General features: G+C 36.9%; 1 long non-coding RNA gene across 1 annotated transcript; it reads right to left on the bottom strand.

The window, feature by feature from the left end:
• Positions 1-16,165: 16,165 nt before the first annotated feature.
• Positions 16,166-20,626, bottom strand: LOC128126299 (uncharacterized). The gene is made up of 7 exons (XR_008224094.1): positions 19,850-20,626; positions 18,598-18,681; positions 17,738-18,506; positions 17,498-17,587; positions 17,053-17,430; positions 16,557-16,590; positions 16,166-16,366 (listed from the first exon to the last, which is right to left on the bottom strand). It is a non-coding gene; the product is annotated as an uncharacterized LOC128126299 (long non-coding RNA).
• Positions 20,627-21,448: the final 822 nt, after the last annotated feature.

The raw sequence follows: 21,448 nt of genomic DNA, 5'->3' as shown, positions 1-21,448 counted from the left end.
TCATTTTGATGATATTTTGTTAGAATATGTACAATTACATTAAAATGTATCAGTCTGTAAGAATATTTATGAATTTGTATTTAAGTTCGGATGTGTATAAATATATTAGAATGTTGTGATTATTCGACTTCAGGTTCAATAATTATATTATTCATCTTCAATATTATAATAGAATAACATTCTAACAAAATAATATCATAGAACATCATTCTAATAGAATAACATTCCGAGAGAATTAAAATTGAATTAATTAAAAAAATCAGAATTCAAAATCAAGATAATAAAAATCTCTTAAAATCCGAAAATGTCCTTTTTAAATTTGTGTTTCCTAAGTTGAAAGTCATGAAAATGTACATTTTTACCTTTCTTTTAATTAAATAACATTATTCTATTTTTTAATTTAATAATATGGATAAATGTCTTTCTTAAAATAACTAAAATGATTGGTCCACAATCATTCCTACCTCCAAACAATAATTGGTTAGAATATAATAATCTAAGCCTTAATATATATATATATATATATATATATATATATATATATATATATATATATATATATATATATATATATATATATAATGAGAAGAGTAGTACTGAGTATAATAATAAGTTAGTATACAATAATTAGTTGGCTTCAAATAAAAAATAAATTTATTATGAGAAGAGAAATAATGAAATATATACAATCATTGTTATTTTTTTGATTTAATCAATTAAACAAAATAAAATAATTAAGTAACCGTCCATAATTAATACATATTTGTATATTAGTCATAATGTTAATCATGATTTATGGAAACTACTATGTTCAATAATATTATAATAATGCAAATGGTTTAATTATTCGGATTTTAATACTTTTTTAAACAGAATTCAATATTCTTCAACAGTTGAATATACATGGAGAATACACAGGTTGATTATACATGGAGAATGTCATACACAAGTTGAATATTCGTGGATAATTTGATACACAAGTTAGATATATATGGATAATTTGGTTAAAAACAAAGCAGATCTAGAACCACCGGTCTACTACTCTCGGTTCTTGATTTTCCATATTTATAATCGCATATCGTAAACGAGATCGTTGGCAGGGAACCATAGATCGCAAACGAGATCGGTGCTCGGAAACCACATATCTGGAAACATGACTTTTCATCAAAGCTTTTCACAAGAGAAGGCAACAGTTACAATAGAGGGATGTGGTTCACTTTGGTGGTTTAGAGTGTCAGTTTAAATGGTTTAATAAGAATGAGGGCCGAGGGTAGTTATGCATGAACATGAGAGAAGAAGGGATTTTCTGAATGTAACTATGATGGTTTGGTGGTTTTGATGGTTCCTGTGGCGGCGTCTAATGGTTCTGGCGACGGTGTATGTGGTTATGCTGGTGACGCTTATCAAACTTCCAACGAGATTAGAAAATAGAGAGAAATAATGTGGTATAAGGTTTTTATAAATGATAGACTATGTGGGGGTGGGGAATATTTTATTTTATTTGTCTAATTTACAAATTATAAATTCATAATAAATAAATTACACAAAAAATAAATAAGGCGTATGGTTTCATGTCTTTGAGGGGCGGAAAATAAAATAAAAAAAACATTCTTTGAGGATGATGCGAGTACAAACAAAGGTTATGGACTCTAACACCTAAGTTTACCCAAATCACGTGGATGATTTCACTAATTACTCTAAATAAAAAATGTGATGTATTCATGTAGGTTCTCTATGTTTTAATATAAGTATTTGTTTTTACATTGATATATATATATATATATATATATATATATATATATATATATATATATATATATATATATATATATATATATATATCATTTTTGCCAAATGTTAACTTCTCCTTTAATTTAATACATGTCATTTTCTTTAAATTTTAGAATTTTTTTCACTTGTTATTATGCTTTTTTGCTTTTTATTCAAAAGTCACCTACTAAATGCCACCACATATTGATTAATTTTATTAATATATTAATTAATATAGATAGTAACCATCCATTTGTGAATTCTGATATTTTATGTTTGGAACAAAACAAAAAAATATTCTTTAAAATACATATTTAAATTGTAATAAAAGAAAATATTGTCAATTTTGAAAAAAAAAAACTATTATATAAAGGAGTTAAATTCCTAAAGTTGAAAAATAATTTTTTAATTCTTGAGCTTTGAATCGAAACTTGCAAGTTACAATCATGAAATCAAACCTCTTTAATGATACTTTGTAAACGAAACCTTTTAGGTTTTTTTATGATCTTTTTTTAACACAATGACTCTCTCTCTCTCTCTCTCTGTATATATATATATATATATATATATATATATATATATATATATATATATATATATATATATATATATATATATATATAGACAAAGTTGAAGAACCCGTTACTCGGTACCTGTTCGGCCGACTACCGAGTAGCGAGTACTCGAGAGTACACGGGAGTACTCGGATTTGATAATTCATATAGAAATATTTTTAGTGAAATTATATATGTCAAAATCATAAGTTAAAATCATAAGTTGATTGAAATATATAACAAAACTAGATGCATGTGTACATAAAAAAATTGAAAAACACATAATGGTCTCACTTCATTAATAATTACTGAAAATTTAAGATATATATATTTAGTAATAATCACATGTGTCTGTGTTAAATAATAAATCATTAAATATATTATACATATTAATCACCGAGTTTACCAAGTTTGACAACACTGCTCAGTTCAATAAGGGGTCGATCGAGGAGTACTCGGGATTCTGTAACTCGCCTCGGGAAAGGGCCGAGTAGTGAGTGCTCGAAGGAGTAATCGGCAACTCGACGAGTTTTACAACTCTGTGTGTGTGTGTGTGTATATATATATATATATATATATATATATATATATATATATATATATATATATATATATATATATATATAAACATTACACATTTTGACATTAACTCGTTTCTGTATGGACTTTTCAGATGACTTTTTATTCCATCAATGTGATTTATTAAAATTAGTTTATCGAGCTTTCCCTCAATATCTAAGTTGTTGCTGAATTTTTTGAAAAAGTCTTGGTATGTATGTTGATCTTAGAAGGCTTTTAGCTATGTTTATGGCTCATGATGGGGTGTTGATGGATTTTGAAAAACTCATGGGTCTTGGTGGTTACTTATTTTTCATATTTATTCATGCGTAAGTATTTTCTTGGGGATAGGCTATTGTACCATTAGGCGTTAGCATGGTGGCTTGACTTCATCGTAAATTTCGTCAACAAGTGGTTGAGTTCCATGAGTTTTAGAAGCACAAATTTGTCACATTTTGTTGCATTGTGTGGAAGGGAATAATGGTCATTATGATTAAGTAATGACTTTTGAATATGAATTACTTTTTATATATTAAATTACTTACAAATTCATCATTTCTTTTGTATTTATTTCAAAGTTTACTTTAAAAATACTTTATGTTTACACCTTGATATTTGACTTTTTTAGTCAATGCGTGTAGTAAACGGCTCTCTCACCTTGTGTGTGTGTGTGTATGCGTATATATATATATATATATATATATATATATATATATATATATATATATATATATATATAAAGACGCTACTTGGCAGACTAGAAGGAGTCTCGCGATCAAGCCATACCTACACAATGAATGAAGCTGTGGAATTCGGTGAATTTTTTACAATTTGAGAAAGTTCTATCTCAATAGAAACTATATAGACGTGTGGACAAAGCTATTCCCTGAGAATGACTAAGTAAATAGGTTATTTGGTAATACAAATACGTTCGAATTCACATAACTATTTTCATTATCACACATTCTCACTAATTAAATCGTCTAAAATGGTATTATAGACTTTTTTTTTGTATGATTTTGATTTTATCAAAATGTGCTATTGATAATCGTATTCTGTAAGAATGAAAATTCATGAAAAACGATGCATGTAAAGATAAAATTAAAAAGAATTAGTGAGAATGCATGATTATGACGATAGTTATGTGAGGTTGAACATATTCACATTACCAACCAACCTATTCACTTAGTCATTCTCATAGAATAACATTATCCACACAATAGATGTCATCCACATTTTAACCTAGTCCTGTCAACGTGAAAAAATAACTTATATAAGGCTAGGTTCAAATGTGGATTGACATCTATTATGTGGACGTATGGACAATCATATTCCCTAAGAATGACAAAGTAAATAGATTATTTGGTAATATGAATACGTTCGACTTCACATAACTACTTTCATTATCACACGTTCTCACTAATTAAATCGTTTAAAATGGTATTTTATATATATATATATATATATATATATATATATATATATATATATATATATATATGATTCAGATCTCGTAGAAACCCCAAAAATGATAAAAACCACAAGGACGATTAGTATCCATTCATTTTCATTAAGGGCAATTCCATCCACATTGAAATTTTGGGTTAGGACAAGCTAGGGGAAAATAAAAAAGGTTGGGAAAGCTTAAGGTGAAAGCATCACCATCTTCTCAATGTAACATCGCATTTTGATACAGCTCCAAACCAAAACTAATCATTGAACAAATTGATTTCTTCCTTCAATTACTCATACAATCTTTAATTTCATACACGGTTAGGTCAGTTTCAATGAAATAATGTAAGAATAGGTTGCTTGTTTTTCACATAATTGGTTCTGTTAAAACTTTTTAAATTTCATTAACAAAAACAATTCATTTTTGGTGGTTTTATTTCTAATCACACTGATTAAAATTGTAAATCAATACGAACTAACATAAATTCTTATTCAAAACGATATTCATGCCTACCTTCTTTTCAGTTTAAAGTTAAAACAACAAGTTTTCAAAAAGCAATTTGTGTAAATTCATATGAATTAGATTATGTATTAAGGTAAATTATTGTTATTGAAACTATTTCTAAGTGTTATATTTAATTTGAAGTCTAACTTTGATGAAGCATTTAAGGTGTTTGTTAAAATATCTCTAATAAGTTAAATGCACATAAAGTGTTTGAAATGATTTTCAATAATTCTATTATACCTTGTGCAAACAAATTGTTTATATTTATGTTATCTGAGTCGAAAGTGAGTGTAACATCCCAAAAATCAGGGTAAATTTTTCATTTTTAAAATTCAACTAAAAGCAAGAATCGTTTACAAAAATTGTTACTAAAATTATTAATCTCATATTAGAGTGTCACAAAATCAAATATCATGAAATCAAGGATATGCATGATCACGCCTTTGCTTTCCCACGATCATCTGAAGTACCTAAAAATGTAAGCCAAAACATAATGACTTCCCCTAAAATACCACACACAACCAAACAAATATACAATTATGCATACTAGGTTCAATCAGTCATCAGACTAGAATACCCTCGGGATGGCTTACCCCTGACCCAATCAGTCATCGGACTGGAATGCGAATATGCAACGGGTCCAATCAGTCATCAAACTGGTATACGCTTGGGGTGCACAACCATCGGGCTAGCTTACCCCCGGTATGTTGGCTCACGCACATAGACTTAAACTTAATCTACAGGTCGAAAATACCCAAAATACCTTTAGCTCAAACTTGTTCAAAGTCAACGGTAAAACAAATCAAAGTCAATGTCAACTACAGCAGGTCGCCTCGTCGTGACCATCCTTGGCCATGTCGTGGCCACTAAATGACAACCAAACGGGCCTCGACCCAGTCCCCAAGTCGTGGCAACCTGAGCCACACCGTGGGGACTGGTCTGGGCAGCTTAAACCATTAATTCGCTTTTCTTTCCAGCTTGAAGGGCTCCAAAACTCAAATCTAGTCCTTTATAAGGTCTAAGTTGATAAAGTGTCCAACTTTATCCCTTGAGACCCTCCAAGAGATAGACATCTCTCTTTTACGCCTAAACAAGGAAAACATAACTTGACTTAACCCATTAAGCACTTTTTGTCTTGAAGGCTTACTAGATCCTCATTTTAGAACGTTTCTAGCACCTTATAATCACATAAAAATCCTTACTTTCCGGGAATGCATGTCCAATGCATGTCTTGGACTCTTATTAGCTCAAAATAGAGAAAAAGGGGCCAAGATCTCATGAAAGAGTTCAAAAATTTATAAAAATCCAGATCCAACACTATTAACTATAATGGGACTCTCGAGATTCTTAAAGTTGGCAGCTTTATGAAATCCCAACACTCCAGTATGTCCCAACATGAAGAATAAGGCATAGAAACCTAGATCTATGCACCATAAACCAAAAAGCTTGGAACTTAGGGACTTAAAAGAGTCTAGAAGATGCACAACAAGATAATGAGAAGATTTTGTTGATAAATCCAACACTAGGGGTCACCTTCTTCTTATTCTAATCCCCAAAATCAACACAAAAAGCTTACAGAGCAAAAATGGAGGTTAGGTGTAACACTTGTACCATGGTATGTACCTTATGGCCGTTTTATTTTTGGAATTGTGCATTTTAGTCTCTGAAGTAGTATGCGGGGTGTACCACTTCGTATGCTTAACGTACTAGTTGTAAAGCTAGTACGCGAGGCAAACCACTTGGTAGCTTACTGAGTTGATGGTGAGACGAGACCCATGTCACATACGTTGGGTGTCTGTGGACTTTAATGAAACCCTAGTTAGGGGTTTTGCACCCCATATAAACATTCTTATTCATTCTGGTTGGCGTCCTTACCAGCCTCTAAATCCCCGAAACCCTAGATACAAGTCTTAACCTCCATTGTTGAGTGTTTGAGACCTTGGAGAGAATTTGGTGTTCATTTTGTGCATTTTGAAGGATTTAGAGAAACTTGAAGTTGCTTAGCTTGGAGAGAAGGTCTTGGATCCAGAATCACCACCCTTTTTTGCAAAGATTTTGAGGTATCAAGATCTTATCTTGACTTCTAGTTGTTTAAATCTCTTTTTGGGTAGATTGTTAAGTTAAGACATCCTAAGGACTTATCCTTTCAGATCTAGGTTTATCATGGGCTCCTTAAGCATAAAGGTGCCCGCTTTATGGATTTAAGGGCCTCATGCATGAATTAAGTCACTTATTAAGTCCTTGTTGAGCTTAATAGCTTCATTTATCCATGCATGGACTTAAAGTTAGCAACTTCACTTGGTAATCCAGCTCAAGGAAGTCAGATCTACCTTCTAGAGTGAAGTCTTAGTGGGTTAAGAGGTGAAATTATAAAGTAGCTAAAACTAGAAGACTACATTGGGCGTACAAGCCTGTACGCATAGCTTACAAGCCCGTGAGCCAGTACGCTTAACGTACAAGCTGAGTATGCCCCGCATACTCAGTCAAGTGACTTTGCGATTTTGGGCTTTGAGTTTGGGCCATGTTTTGGGCTTAGAAGGTTGTGTTTAGTTAGGCCATCTGAATTTGGGAAGTATTGGTCCATGAACATTATTGGGCCGTAGGTTAAGGCCCATGAGAAGGGATTAGGCCCAATTGGAAATTAGGCCATAATTGGGCCTTGGTGGATTATTTGACTTTTTGCCCTTTTAGATTGTAAGATTGGGTCTTAGTTATGGACCAATCAAGGTTAAGGGTAAAATGGTCTTTTTACCGAAAGTATGGATTTACGGTTATGGATTGGAATCCAAATGTTAATTGGATTTTATTTGATATTGATAGTCGGGGATTTGTCGGACTAGAAGCCTGGGATTATTTATTTGATTTAACAGTCCGATGTGAGTTTTATCACTGGGTTTAGCGGGTCGAAGGCACCAATGTTGGCCCATCTTTATGCTATGTTAGTATGCTAGTTGTCTGCGTGACTCTTTCATGTGTTATGTGCTTATATGCTTACCGGGCAGGGCCCGGTGATCATTTTGTATGCTATGTATCTTTGTGATTATTGCATGTGCATGTGTTTACTTGATATATGTTATATGTATGTTAGGAGGGGCCCAATCGATTTCTGTGCGGGGCTCGATGATGCGTGCGGCCCGATGTCGGGTGGGACTCGATGCCAGACAGGGTCCGATGTCGAGCAGGGCCCAATGCAGGGGGGTGTCTGATGTAGGGCAGGGACCATTATGTGTTATTATGTATGGTATGTGGTATTTTTGGGAACTCACTAATCTTTGTGCTTACGATTTTCAGTTAATGTTTTAGGTACTTCTGGTTCCAAGGGGAAGAGCTCGGGTTGACTGCATCGCATACACCATATGGATTCCGCTTTTGAGATATCAGTATGATTGTTATGATGTTGAGATACTTATTTTCATCTGAGTAGTATGGATAATGTTTTTGTAATACTGTTTTATTTAAAAAAAATATGAAAGTTTTGGATTGTAGTTTTAGGACATTACAAGTTGGTATCATAGCCTTGGTTTGACGGATTCAGATACACTCTTGGGGTGTGTCTGAACTCAAACCGAGGATATGGTAAAGTTTTTTCAAAAAGAAATATATTTTTAAGAAAATGGTTTTTTCTAAAAGAAGATCGGGTGCGGTGCATGCAATCAGCCGAGCTTAAGTAAGTTTTCCCAAAATACCCATAAATGTTATCTGTTATGCTTTGATCTGTGAATATGTGAGTCGCATGCTAGTTAGGCTAAGGATCTACTCTGTTTTTGTATAATAGAATGCTAGGAGAGATGCCTTTGACTGCCTATTATATGATCTTGTAGAATTGTATGCTAGTAGTAATTATTCAATGATAAGGTGGTTGATTAGGCAATGTTTGAACATGGTTACTTAATGCCTGAATGTTTCTTTCTTTGTGCTTTATAAGAGTTCTAACTAGATTTAGCTAACTAGTAAGCAAATATGCTAAGTTACATATTATGATAGCTAAATAATTTGAGAAGGCTAGGTTTTAACTCTATTGCGCAGCTCTTGTCTGAGTCCAACCGTTGTAGTGTGAGACCTCTCATTCGAAAAATTATCTGGTTTTCGTAATATGTAATTGTATTCGTGAGCTAGTTAGATGAAGTTAGTGGGAGTTCCTTCTGCAGCTGATGGAGGAGAGTGGAGTGGGGTTTGCCCAAGGAAAACCTAGGATGAGATCTAGTGCTGGGAGCCTTATCTAAGAAGGATAATTGTATGGATATAGAGTGACTTGGTGGAGTCAATGTAATCCTTGAGGAAAGTACGGATAGATGTGGAAGGTAGTATGAACCCGTACTACTGAAAGCAGAGGATCCGTACTCGATTCAAGGAGGGCTGCGATAAAAACCAGGGAACTTGTGGAGTTAGTGATTCCTTCGATATATATATATATATATATATATATATATATATATATATATATATATATATATATATATATATATATTGATGCGTATTCTGATGGTTTTTATAGTCTTGTTTTAATATGGTTACATTGAGAGGCAGGCATGTTGGTAGTTCTGGTGCTGGTGAGGGTTCGGGCTCAGGTTTTGGAACCGGGCAGCTTGATGATCAGACGAGGGAGTTCATCTCGTCTGAGATTACACGCATTATCCTTAAGCAGACTCTTGTGATCTTTGGCACAGTCAAGGAGGGTATACTGGAGATTCTAGACGAGCAGTTGAGCGACTTTCGTGCTAAGATGGGGGCTTTGGTTGGGATGCATTCTTTGACCTTCAGGGAGTTTCGGGCATGTGGAGCTCCGGATTATCACGAGGCAAGCGACCCAATAGTAAGCAGGAGGTGGTTAGCGGATGTTGCTAATGCCTTTTGTACCAGTCGTTCTCCCGAGGGGGACAAGGTCAGACTAGCTTTCTGCCTTTTGAAGGACGGGGAACGAGACTGGTGAGAGGATGTAGGGTGTCCAGTGGATAATGAGGTGGTTGAAGTGATGTCATAGGATGATTTCTTGACCAGGTTCTGAGCAAAGTTTGCACCGGTGATTGAGGTGTAGAAATTGGTACGAGATTCTTAGGATCTCCGCCAGACTATTGAAATGGTGGATGAGATCACCGCTATGTTCAGGGAGAGGGAGCTTCTAGTTCTACAGTATGTAGCGGGCGAGGAGATGAAGAAGGCCAGGTATCATGAGATTTTGAGGAGTGACATTCGGTAGTTTGTGAGTCGATCTAGCTGTAAGACGTTGGAGGATATGATAGCTCAAGCTAGGGAGAGGGAGATTGACCTAGATATGGAGGAGAAGAGGAAGCTTGAGTATGTGCTGAGTGCTGAGGGTTCGGTCAAGAGGCCCAAGGTATCTGATTCTAGACTGAGAGGCCATCGGGGTCATAGCCACTGTGTCAAGTGCAACAAGATGCACGAGGGGGTGTACAGGGTGGGTGTTATCGATGCTTCAAGTGCGGTCGGACTGGTCATATTAGTAGGGATTGTACTTCTACCACCACCACCACCCTGGTATCTGATCTGATTTGCTTTCATTGCAATCAGAGGGGACACAAGAAGGCCCATTATCCGAGCTTAGCTGCAGCAGGACCGGTATCAGCACTCGTTCTTGCAACTCTCTGGATTACTGACGACCACTAGGGCCGGGAAGGCACGCCTGTGGTGAAGAGCAAGGTTTCCAGCTAACGGAAGAGGACGCGCGTGCAGCTCCCGATGTGATGATGGGTATGTATCTTCTCCTTATCTCTTTATTTATATTGAATTGATTGCATATGTTTATATGTTTTTATTTTTGGATCGTTCCTTGTGAACGGTATTTCTGTTTTGGTATTGATCGATTCGGGGGCTACCCAATCATTTGTATAGCTTGTGTTAAGCAAGATATTTGTTGTAGCTCTGGGGGAGCTAGATTATCCTCTTGATGTTGAGATTGCTAACGGTAGGACTGTTCGGGTTGCGAGGGTTCATCCGGGGTGTACTCTTCAGTTGTTTAGTGAGCAGTATTTGGTTCCCAATTTGTTGCGTGGGAACGAGGTCATTGTGGGCATGGATTGGTTGAGCCCTAATGGGGAAGCGATCAATTATGAGTAGCAGTTAGTTTGGGTTCAAACCCCAAGTGGGGGAGAGTTGGTGATTCATACGGAGAGACTGCAGCGTGGGGTGGTTTTATGCTCTGCGGCGAGGGCCAAAAGCTATCTTCAGCAGGGTTGTATCGGTTATGTCGCCTATGTCATGGATACCCGTGATAAGGGTAAGGCGACCGTGGATGATGTGCCGATTGTGCGGGATTAACCATATGTATTCCCGAAGGACTTTCCTGGGGTGCCTCCGGAGAGGCAGGTTGAGTTCAGGATTGATTTGGTATTTGGTGCGGATCCGATAGCCAAAGCACCGTATCGGTTGGCTCCTCCTGAGATGCAGGAGTTGTCTACACAGCTGTTGGAGCTGTTAGACAAATATTTATTCAACCGAGCAGTTTGCCTTGGGGAGCACCGATTCTGTTTGTGAAGAAAAAGACAGCTCTCATCGTATGTATATCAACTACTGGGAGTTGACTAAGGCAGTGTTAAGGAACCGTTATCCACTCCTGAGGATTGATGATCTTTTTGACCAACTTCAGGGTGCATCTTGGTTCTCCAAGATTGATTTGTGATCAAGTGATCATTAGATGCGGATTAGGGATGAGGATGTGCAGAAGACAGTTTTCCAGACTCGTTATGGTCATTATGAGTTCGTGGTGATGCCTTTTGTGCTCATCAATGCCCCAATCGCGTTCATGGATCTCATGAACCACGTGTCCAGGCCGATGCTGGATCGATCTACGATAGTATTTATTGATTATATCTTGGTTTATTCCAAGACTCAGGAGCAACACGAGGAACACATGAAGGAAGTGTTGGAGACATTGAGGAGGGAGAGACTTTTCGCAAAGTTCTCCAACTGTAGGTTCTGGTTGTGCGAGGGGAAGTTTCTGGGGAACCTTCTCAACCAGGATGGCATTCTGGTCGATCCGGCCAAGGTTGAGGCCGTGATGCAGTGTTAGGTTTCGAGGTCTCCATGTAAGATTCATAGTTTTCTAGGTTTGGCAGGTTATTATTGGAGATTCATCTATGATTTCTCCAAGATAGTTGTTCCATTGACTTGACTAAAAAAGAAGACGATCACATTTCGTTGGGGCCTAGGTAGCAGTCAGCTTTTGAGACTCTTAGATAGCAGCTATGTGAGGCGTCGATTTTGACCATGCCAGAGGGTTTCGATGATTTTGTGGTTTATTGTGATGCTTTGATCTCTGGATTAGGGGCGGTGTTGATGCAAATGGGTCGCGTGATTGGCTACACCTTGAGGCAGTTGAAGCCTCATGAGGAAAATTATCTGACGCATGACTTGGAGTTGGGGGCCATGGTTTTTGCCCTCAAGATTTGGCGGAATTATCTCTATGGGGTTCGTTGTACTATTTACACGAATGACAAGAGCCTAAGGTATTTGATTCATCAATTGAATTTGAATATGTGGCTGCACCGGTGGTTGGAGTGGTGAAGGACTATGATTGTGAAATCCTTTATCACTCGGAAACGGCCAATGTGGTGGCCGATGCTCTTAGCCGCAAGGCAGTCGCGGCTCCGATCAGGGATATATGCTTGAAGATGATGATGATTACTCCATTATTAGAGCGGATTTGGGAGACATAGGTTGAGGCTATTAAGGAAGAGCACCAAAAAGAGAGCGTATTGTGGGACAGGTGGCTTCCTTCGATTATGATATCCCTGGTTTGTTGAATCTGCATCGGCGAGTCTGGGTTCCGTATTGGGGCGGCATGTACCAGATTTTGATGGGGGAGGCTCACAAGTCGAGGTTCTCAATCCATAGGCGACGAAGATGTATAGGGGTCTTCATCCTAATTATTGGTGGCCCTGCATGAAATGGGATGTGGCATGGTACGCGGAGTTGTGCTTAACCTACAGGAAGGTCAAGGCCGAACATTAGCATCCTCATGACAAGATGTAGTCGTTGGAGATTCCCGTATGGAAATGGGAAGACACCATCATGGATTTTATCACGAAGCTTCCTAGGACTACGCGTGGAGTAGATTCGATATGGTTCTTGTGGTCCGTTTGACCAAGAGTGCGCATTATTCCAATTCAAAAGGGTATACTTCATAAAAGTTGGCCGAGGTTTATATCAAGGAGGTGGTGGCCTGTCATGGGGTGCCGGTATCAGTGGTTTCCAACAGGGTTGTTCGGTTCACTTCCAGGTTCTGAAGAGATTTAATGACGATTTGGGCACTCGTATTCATTTCAGTACAACATTCCATCCACAGACTGACGATCAAAGCGAGCAGACCATTCAGACCCTCGATGATATACTGCGTGCTTGTGTGTTGGACTTTGGTTGGAGTTGGGAATTTTCATATAACAACAGTTATCACACTAGCATTAATCGACCTCGTTTTGAGATGCTCTATGGGAGGAAATGCATGACCCCGATTTGTTAGGGTAAGGTTCGTCAACGGGGTGCGAGATATGGTTCTCCTGAAGGTGTCACCTTAGAAAGGTGTCATCAGTTCAGGAAGCAGGGCAAGATCGGCCCCAAGTATATTGGTCCCTTTAGGGTTTTGGCCTGGGTAGGCCGGGTTGGGTACCGTTTAGATCTTCCAGCCGAGCTCGGTCAGATTCACAACACTTTTCATGTCTCTCAGTTGCGGAAATGCGTGTTAGATAATTTCGCAGTGGTGCCATTAGAGGATATTCAGGTGGATGACCGCCTGAATTATATTGAGAGATCGGTGGCGATTCTAGATCGAAAGACGAAAACCTTGAGGAATAAGATAGTTGAGTTGGTGAAGGTGCAACGGCAGCACCCAAAGTTATTTGGAGCAACGGACTTCGAGGACAAAGTCTGATTCAAGTGGGGGAGAATTGTAACACTTATACCCTGGTATGTACCTTATGGCCCTTTTATTTTTGGAATTAAGCATTTTAGTCCCTGAAGTAGTACGCGGGGCATACCACATGGTATGCTTAGCGTACTAGTTGTAAAGCTAGTACGCGGGGCGTACCACTTGGTACGCTTAGCGTACTGAGTTGGTGGTGAGATGGGACCCAGGTCACGTACGTTGGGCGTATGTGGACTTTAATGAAACTCTATTTAGGGGTTTTGCACCCTATATAAACATCCTTATTCATTAGGGTTGGCCTCCTCACCAGCCTCTAAAGCCCCAAAACCCTAAAAACCTTTGCCTCTATTGTTGAGTGTTTGAGCCCTTGGAGAGAAACTTGAAGTTGCTTAGCTTGGAGACAAGGTCTTGGATCCAGAATGACCACCCTTTTTGCAAAGCCTTTGAGGTATCAAGTTCTCATCTTGACTTCTAGATGTTTAGATCTCTTTTTTGGGATGTTTTGTCATGCTTTTGGCCATTGCTGGGTGGATTGTTGAGTTAAGACGTCCTAAGGACTTATCCTTTCGGATCTAGGTTTATCATGGGCTCCTTAAGCATAAATGTGCCAACTTTATGGAGTTTAGGGCCTCATGCATGCATTAAGTCACTTATTAAGTCCTTGTTGAGATTTATAGCTTCATTTAGCCATGCATGGACTTAAAGTTAGCAACTTTACATGGTAATCCAGCTCAAAGAAGTCTGATCTACATTCGGGAGTGAAGTCTTAGTGGGTTAAGAGCTAAAATTAGAAGGTGGCTAAAACTGGAAGAGTACGTTGGGCATACAAGCCTGTACGCGCAACATACAAGCCTTTAAGCCTGTACGCTTAGTGTACAAGTTGAGTACACCCTGCGTACTCAGTCGAGTGGCTTTGCGATTTTGGGCTTTGAGTTTGGCCCATGTTTTGGGCTTAGAAGGTTGGGGTTTATTCCATTTAAATTTAGGAAGTATTGGGCCAGGAACATTATTAGGCCTTGGGTTAAGGCCCATGAGAAGGGATTGGGCCCAATTGGAAATTGGGCCAAAATTGGGCCTTGGTAGATTATTTGACTTTTAGGCCTTTTAGATTTTGAGATTGGGCCTTAGTCTTGGACCAATCCAGGTTAGGGATAAAATGGTCTTTTGCGTAAAGTATGGATTTGAGGTTATGGATTGGAATCCAAATGTTAATTGGATTTTATTTGATATTGATAGCTCGGGGATTTTTCGGACCAGCAGCCAGGGATTATTCGTTTGATTCAGCAATGCGAGGTGAGTTTCCTCACTGAGTTTAGCAGATCGAAGGCACCAATGCCGGCCCATGTTTATAATATGTTTGTATGCTAGCTGTCTTCATGACTCATGCATGTGTTATGTGCTTATATGCTTACCGGGTAGGGCCCAATGACCACTTTGTGATTCCTAGTAGTTAGACTGACTGTTTGAGGAATTTTCTTCTTGGAATTCTCAAGAAACCTAGAGAATTTCCTAGACCTAGTTTCTTTTGTTAGAACCCATTTTTATAATGAACGGTGAGTGCAGAAGTAAGATATCTCGAGATTAATCGTGTTTTTGGAAGTATGAACACGAAGAACATATTATGAGTTCATAAAAAAACAAAGAGAGAATAATATTGATATTCATGAAGAACATGGTGGGAGAGAAACTCTCCCTGGGTGGGAGAACCCACCAACTTTCTCTCTCTAGATTACATTGTGAGAAGTAAAGTAATCTCTAAGAAAAGTAAAATGAGCTAGCTAAAAGAATAAATGACCAACTCTCCCTTTATATAGGAGGGAGAGTATTTACACCATAAATACAATAAAGGGAAAATACAACCTAATAAACACTCATTATTTTTGGAGCATTTCCATGCACCAACATTCTCTCCCTAAATGCTTACAAATGATGAGAGATCCAATAAGTGATATAAGGCTATAATACAGTAATCCGACTAGCAAGTGTGGTAATAAAATGAAATCAAGTGTTGAAATGTCACTACTAGAAAAACAGCCTTTTACGACGCTCATTGCACGTCGTAAAAAGCTCAGACGACGCGCAAATGCGCGTCAAGGAAGGCCCTGTCATAAAGAGAGACGACGCGCATTTACGACGCGCATTTACGACGTGCAGTTACGACGCGCGCTTATGACACGCAATGCGTATCAAGGAAGGCCCTGTCATAAAGGAAGACGACACGCATTCGCGTGTCGTTACCTTACGACGCACGTGTTAATGACACGCAATGCGTATCAAGAAAGCCCCTGTCTAGAAAGGCCATGTCATAAATGAAGATGACACACATTTTTGCGTATCATAATTTTAAATGTTTAAAAAAATATTATTTATAGATTTACTTATTTTCAAATTAAATTTCTATTTAATGTTTAATAGTAGGAAATAAAATATCATATACAAAAAATAGAATCCATTGCATAAATTTAATCTCATACAATTCTATTTCTTACAATATATAAATTTGCATCTAATCTACTATGTACATCGAATTCCAACTAACTAAAGTTGCATCTTGCCTTTCATAATTCTTTAAGACTAATGCTCCAAGCAGCTGATTATATGACTTAGCAAAATTCAACTCCAAGTCTTTACTGCATCTTGCTGATAATGCTGCAAGATTTAAATAAAATTGAACTCCAAGTCTTTACTCAATAATCAAAATCCCAAGAGCAACATCCATTGTAGAGGCAAGTTCGTTTTCAAAACAAAACATAGTATTTATAATGATAAGGATGTGGAGGGTACACTGTAAAAACTCAGACATGGCTATAATGGAGATAACAGGGATAGATATATATACCTTAAACAAATTAGCTTCCAGATCAGATTGAGAGCTGCAAAAAAACTAATATATGTTAAGGTAGTATTTGGAGGATGTAATATGATGACATACATGTCCAGAAGGCTATTATCTATGAGCTTGACCAACACCAAGGGCATTATTGGTAGAAATAATGTTACTATTTGTAGGGTTGATAGGGATAATGTCTCCTCACTTTGTTCATGTACTGAAGCTCCCTGTTGAATATATTATGTTTTTCTATGCATATGGGAACATGGGGAGGCGTCCTATGGGGGTAGATTTGTCATTTGACATACCGGTGACTGAACTGAAGGTGAAGACAAAAGAATTTTCATGAAATTTTTTGTTCATATGAATTCCTTCTACATAGGGCAATTAAGCCAACTAACTTGACTAAGTTGACATGGTTTCTAATTGAAACTAGTTTCTAGATGATGAATGGAATATAAATTCAAGTAGGGTTTTGAAGTTTGAACAACAGATATGTTGTTACCTTAACGAGGCCAGGTGGAATTACTAACCATCAACACCAATAGGCCAATGCGGAGCCTTAGCTACAACATCGAGGCATTGCAGAATTGCTTGCTCTACCTTAATTATAGATATTGAAAACGCTACACCACAGCACAACACAAAGATATTAGCCACTTTTTTGCATCAGAAAACAAAATGAACTTAACAAACCTCCCATATCGGTTATGGTTCATATGAGGTGAGATATCGCTTAATCGCTTAACCCGCAAAAAATCCATGTCACAAAATATAAAAAAAAATAATAAAGAAAAAAAATAGAAGATATCTTCCCTAAAACAACCAATTCTGCAAATATCCAATAACAATGGTAGAACCAATGGTGATTTTCATCTTGAGACTGAAACATTTAACAAATCATGAAATTTGATTTAATTAAAACTAAAACATTAAACAAAAATGCATACCTTGTTTAATGGGTGAGAAATCAATTGTTGTTCAAGTTTCTCAATCTGATTTACCAGGTCCACAAACTGAGGTTCTTATATGCCCATATCCTGTCAACAGAAGTCATGTATTTTTGAATTAGTTATGAAAAATAAAAGGTCAATAAAACGCAAATAAAGTTACCATGACAGGATTAAGTATTGGAAGACCTTGAGGAAAATGTTTTTGAAGCTTAGGATTCAAAATTTGAAAAACATTACCAGTCTTGATATTGCAAATAATGGTATTTCAGATACTATTCCTCTCGAGTTTTGGGGCTCGTGGCCTTCCCGGTTAACATTCCTGAATCTTTCTTCCAAAAACATAAAGTGGGAAAGTAACAGATCTGTCATCAATATTTCACAACAATTCAGTGATAGATTTAAGCTCCAACAGCTTTGATAGTCTAATAACTAATGTCTCTTCCACTGTGGCATTACTAAATCTTTCCATAAACAAATTTTCTGGAGGAATCTCCTTTTTATGTGAGGTTATCCATGGCTTTTTAGTTATACTTGACCTCTCTCATAACTATCTAAGCAGACAAATTCCAGACTGTTTGTGGCATTTCAAAGAACTAAAAGTGCTTAATTTAGAACACAATAATCTGTCTGGAAGGCTTCCTGCTTCTGTTGGATCTATGATTAAGCTCGAGGCATTGGATTTATACAAGAATGATTTCTCCGAATCTGTCCCAGCTTCTGGAAGGCACGGCTTTTTCACTACATTTACAACCACCCCCACCCCCAATCTGTCCCAGCTTCTCGAACCTTAACCTGAAACAAAAAAAAAATAGACGAATATAACCTTATCATTTTCTCAAGTATTTGACACTGCCCCAAGTACAATCTCAATTTTATGAATAAGTTGATGAACAAACACTTCACTGAGCTCAAACAGTTCTTCATGATCATGGGAGCCATGATGACCTCCCTCCACTAATGACTCATCTGTCCCTTCAAGTGCCACATAGGAATCACCTTTGTGTGCCTGGAACATTAAATAAAATATATAATATGGTCTTTAAATATTAATCAAAAAATATAAACATGATTAAAACAATAAAAAGAACATGACATACTCTGTTATGATGTGCCTTTAAACTGAAAGGCTTGGGTAGCAGCATCCATGGGACAACAATTAAGGATAGAAGTAGTAGCATAAGCTGTCATTGCCATTGCCAATCAGATCATTTCTGTTAGTTGTCACCTTCAATAAACTTTAGATGAATACAGTTTATTTTTATAAAAAAAATAACATTTTTTGCTTTATTCATTAACTTAATTTACTTAGTTTTCTAGTTATACCTGACTGTCTTTCAGCGGAGATGAGTGATGACCTAAACTCTTTGCTATTCAGTGTTTTCATTTTTTATATTACTTTCAAGTTATGATATGTAATTACTTTTGCACCAGACTTAGTATATACTCATATGCACTCGTCATTAGCCCAACATTGCAACATGCATCTCATGATTTCTTTTATGTTGGATCACATTGAAAAGAACAGAAATAAATATTCTTAGCTAAAGATTACTTTATAATAAAATCCAATAACACAAGTGAAGGAATGTAGTGGTAAACAAAGAAGTATGAGTTGAAAGTTTGGAAATGGAAGTTAACCTCTACTGTTCTTTTAGCTTAATCAAATTCATTTTTCAAATTCTCAACATTTGTACGCTTGACAACTATCATCTTAATCACACATCTAGTATTATAAATAGAAAATCGTTATTAAAAGATGGATATGATAAATAAAATATTAGAAAGAGGTTAAAAGCTATCTCCATGTTAGGTGAACATGAAAGGTATGTTCAAGCACATTTGGCAGCCATCTACCAAATGAGTAAGCATCAACATTAAAAAAGAAGAAAAACCTCAACTGTGAAAAGGAGACAGACCCATGACAACTCTAAGATTCTTTTGAGCATTTATACAAACACATTGTGTGCATATCCATGTTCCACATAATCATATAAAAAGTTTACACTAACATCGGTCCATGAGGTTAGAAATTAATGAATTACAATCCACATACAAAAAATTAATTTTGCCATTTCAGTTGATGGATGAATCTCACTGACACTCAAAAATTGCTTTGATAACAAAATTTATGAAAACATGAACCTGTAAAAAGATGTATCGCTGAAAGAGATGAGAATAACACCTCAAAATTTGGTACAGTTCACACAAGTCAGCCAGCAAGTGATTATAAAAATTGATTTTAAGGATGCCATTCATCAAAATACTTGCTCTATAAATGAAAAAACCCTAATATCAGAGAGAGAGAGAGAGAGAGAGAGAGAGAGAGATCACGAAGAATCAAAATAGGACCTGAATATTCAAGTTGTTAGCTCAATCCGTCTTTTTCCATCCTCGTCCCAGTTTAGAGAGATGTGCTTGAAATTTCACAAGAATATAGGGTTAGAAAACCTTGGACGGCCTAATTCGATTGTGGACTTGATTTTTTTTCTAATAGAATCGCACAATAGGGATGTGAATGAGTATATGGTGGAAGCTCTCCAATCTTCGTTCCCTTAATTTTATCGTCATCTTTGTGTGCGTGAAGAGCCGAAAAGAGAAAAGTAGAAAGAAGGAGAACAAGGCAGGGTTTTCGAATTTTCGGGGATTTTGTTTCCGTCTTAGCTATTAAAGGTCGGAAAACGCATGTTTCATCGATTTTTGCATCTAGGTTAGAACGAAGAAGGAAGTGTGGGGAGCAAAAAACCCTAAAAAAAGGGGGTGAACGAATTAACTGGAGATCAATTAACATCTAGAAAGAGATCATTAGCTAATAAAACCAACGAAGCCTTGTTATACGATGAACTTGGAATGATTGAAATACAAGAGGGTAGTGATGCATAAAAGAAAATCCCCAAATTTAATAGTAAATAGAAGAGGGTAGTGATGCATAAAAGAAAATAGAAAAGGGTAGTGATGCATCCAATCGGACGAACTGATACATTATCGGAATCATCTCTATCTCTCTCTCTCCCATTTGTTGTGGTTAATGGGAGAGAGAGAGAGAGAGAGAGAGAGAGAGAGATTTGTTATAGATAGGGCGCAGGTGGTGAATGAGATGTTTGGTGATACTGATAAGAAGGAGATCGAGTAGAGATCCGATGAACGAGATGTTTGATGATACTGAAGATGAAGATGAAGGACCTAGGGCTTTTTCTTGCTAAGTAGAAGAGGCGGGGGGATTAATTTTGGGATTTAATAGGCGGGGGTAATTTTCGTCGATTTCATTTCCCGCCTAAAACGCGTGTTTCACTTAAAATTATAAAGCGACACATTCACATGACGCACATTTTATGAAAGGTGCCCTCCGCATTTCTTTTTTTTTTCTTTTTTGACACTAATTTTAGGGCGCGCAAAAATGCGTGCCCTCGATCCTTCAAATTTTGCAAAACTGACATTATCTTTTAGGGCACTTACAAATGCGCGTCGTCTATCAGCGAGTGTCATTGTTTGCGCGTCATTAAAGGGCTATTTTCTTGTAGTGTGTCTCTGAAACTCTGAAGTGTCAGTGAAGTCTGAAACTGACCATGAATCTCTAACAATGAAGGTCTTCGGCTTCAAGGCACAACCAATGAAGCAGAAAAAATAAGATCCAATTTGTCAAACCAGTCATGATCACCCGAAGAAGGAGGTCACCATGAGCAAGTAGAAGATCCAATAAAAGAAACACTTCGGCTTCAAAAGTCTGAAAAACATCTCAAGTTCTCGAATCATAATACACCGAAATTCTTCAAAAAATAACCTGCTAAAAATGTGAAGAATCCTTAAAATGAAATTCGGATAAAAATAATGGAAGTCCAAAAACATGGTCCAACAATGCCAAAAAATTGATCCAAGGACCAAAAATAAGTGTCACGTCACATCACCAAAATAATCTTCTTCTTCAACATATCACAAATCCAAACTCGTGAA

This window comes from Lactuca sativa, chromosome 5, assembly GCF_002870075.4.
Source record: "Lactuca sativa cultivar Salinas chromosome 5, Lsat_Salinas_v11, whole genome shotgun sequence".
Lineage (NCBI taxonomy): Eukaryota > Viridiplantae > Streptophyta > Magnoliopsida > Asterales > Asteraceae > Lactuca > Lactuca sativa.
This window is presented reverse-complemented; position numbering and strand designations above follow the sequence as displayed.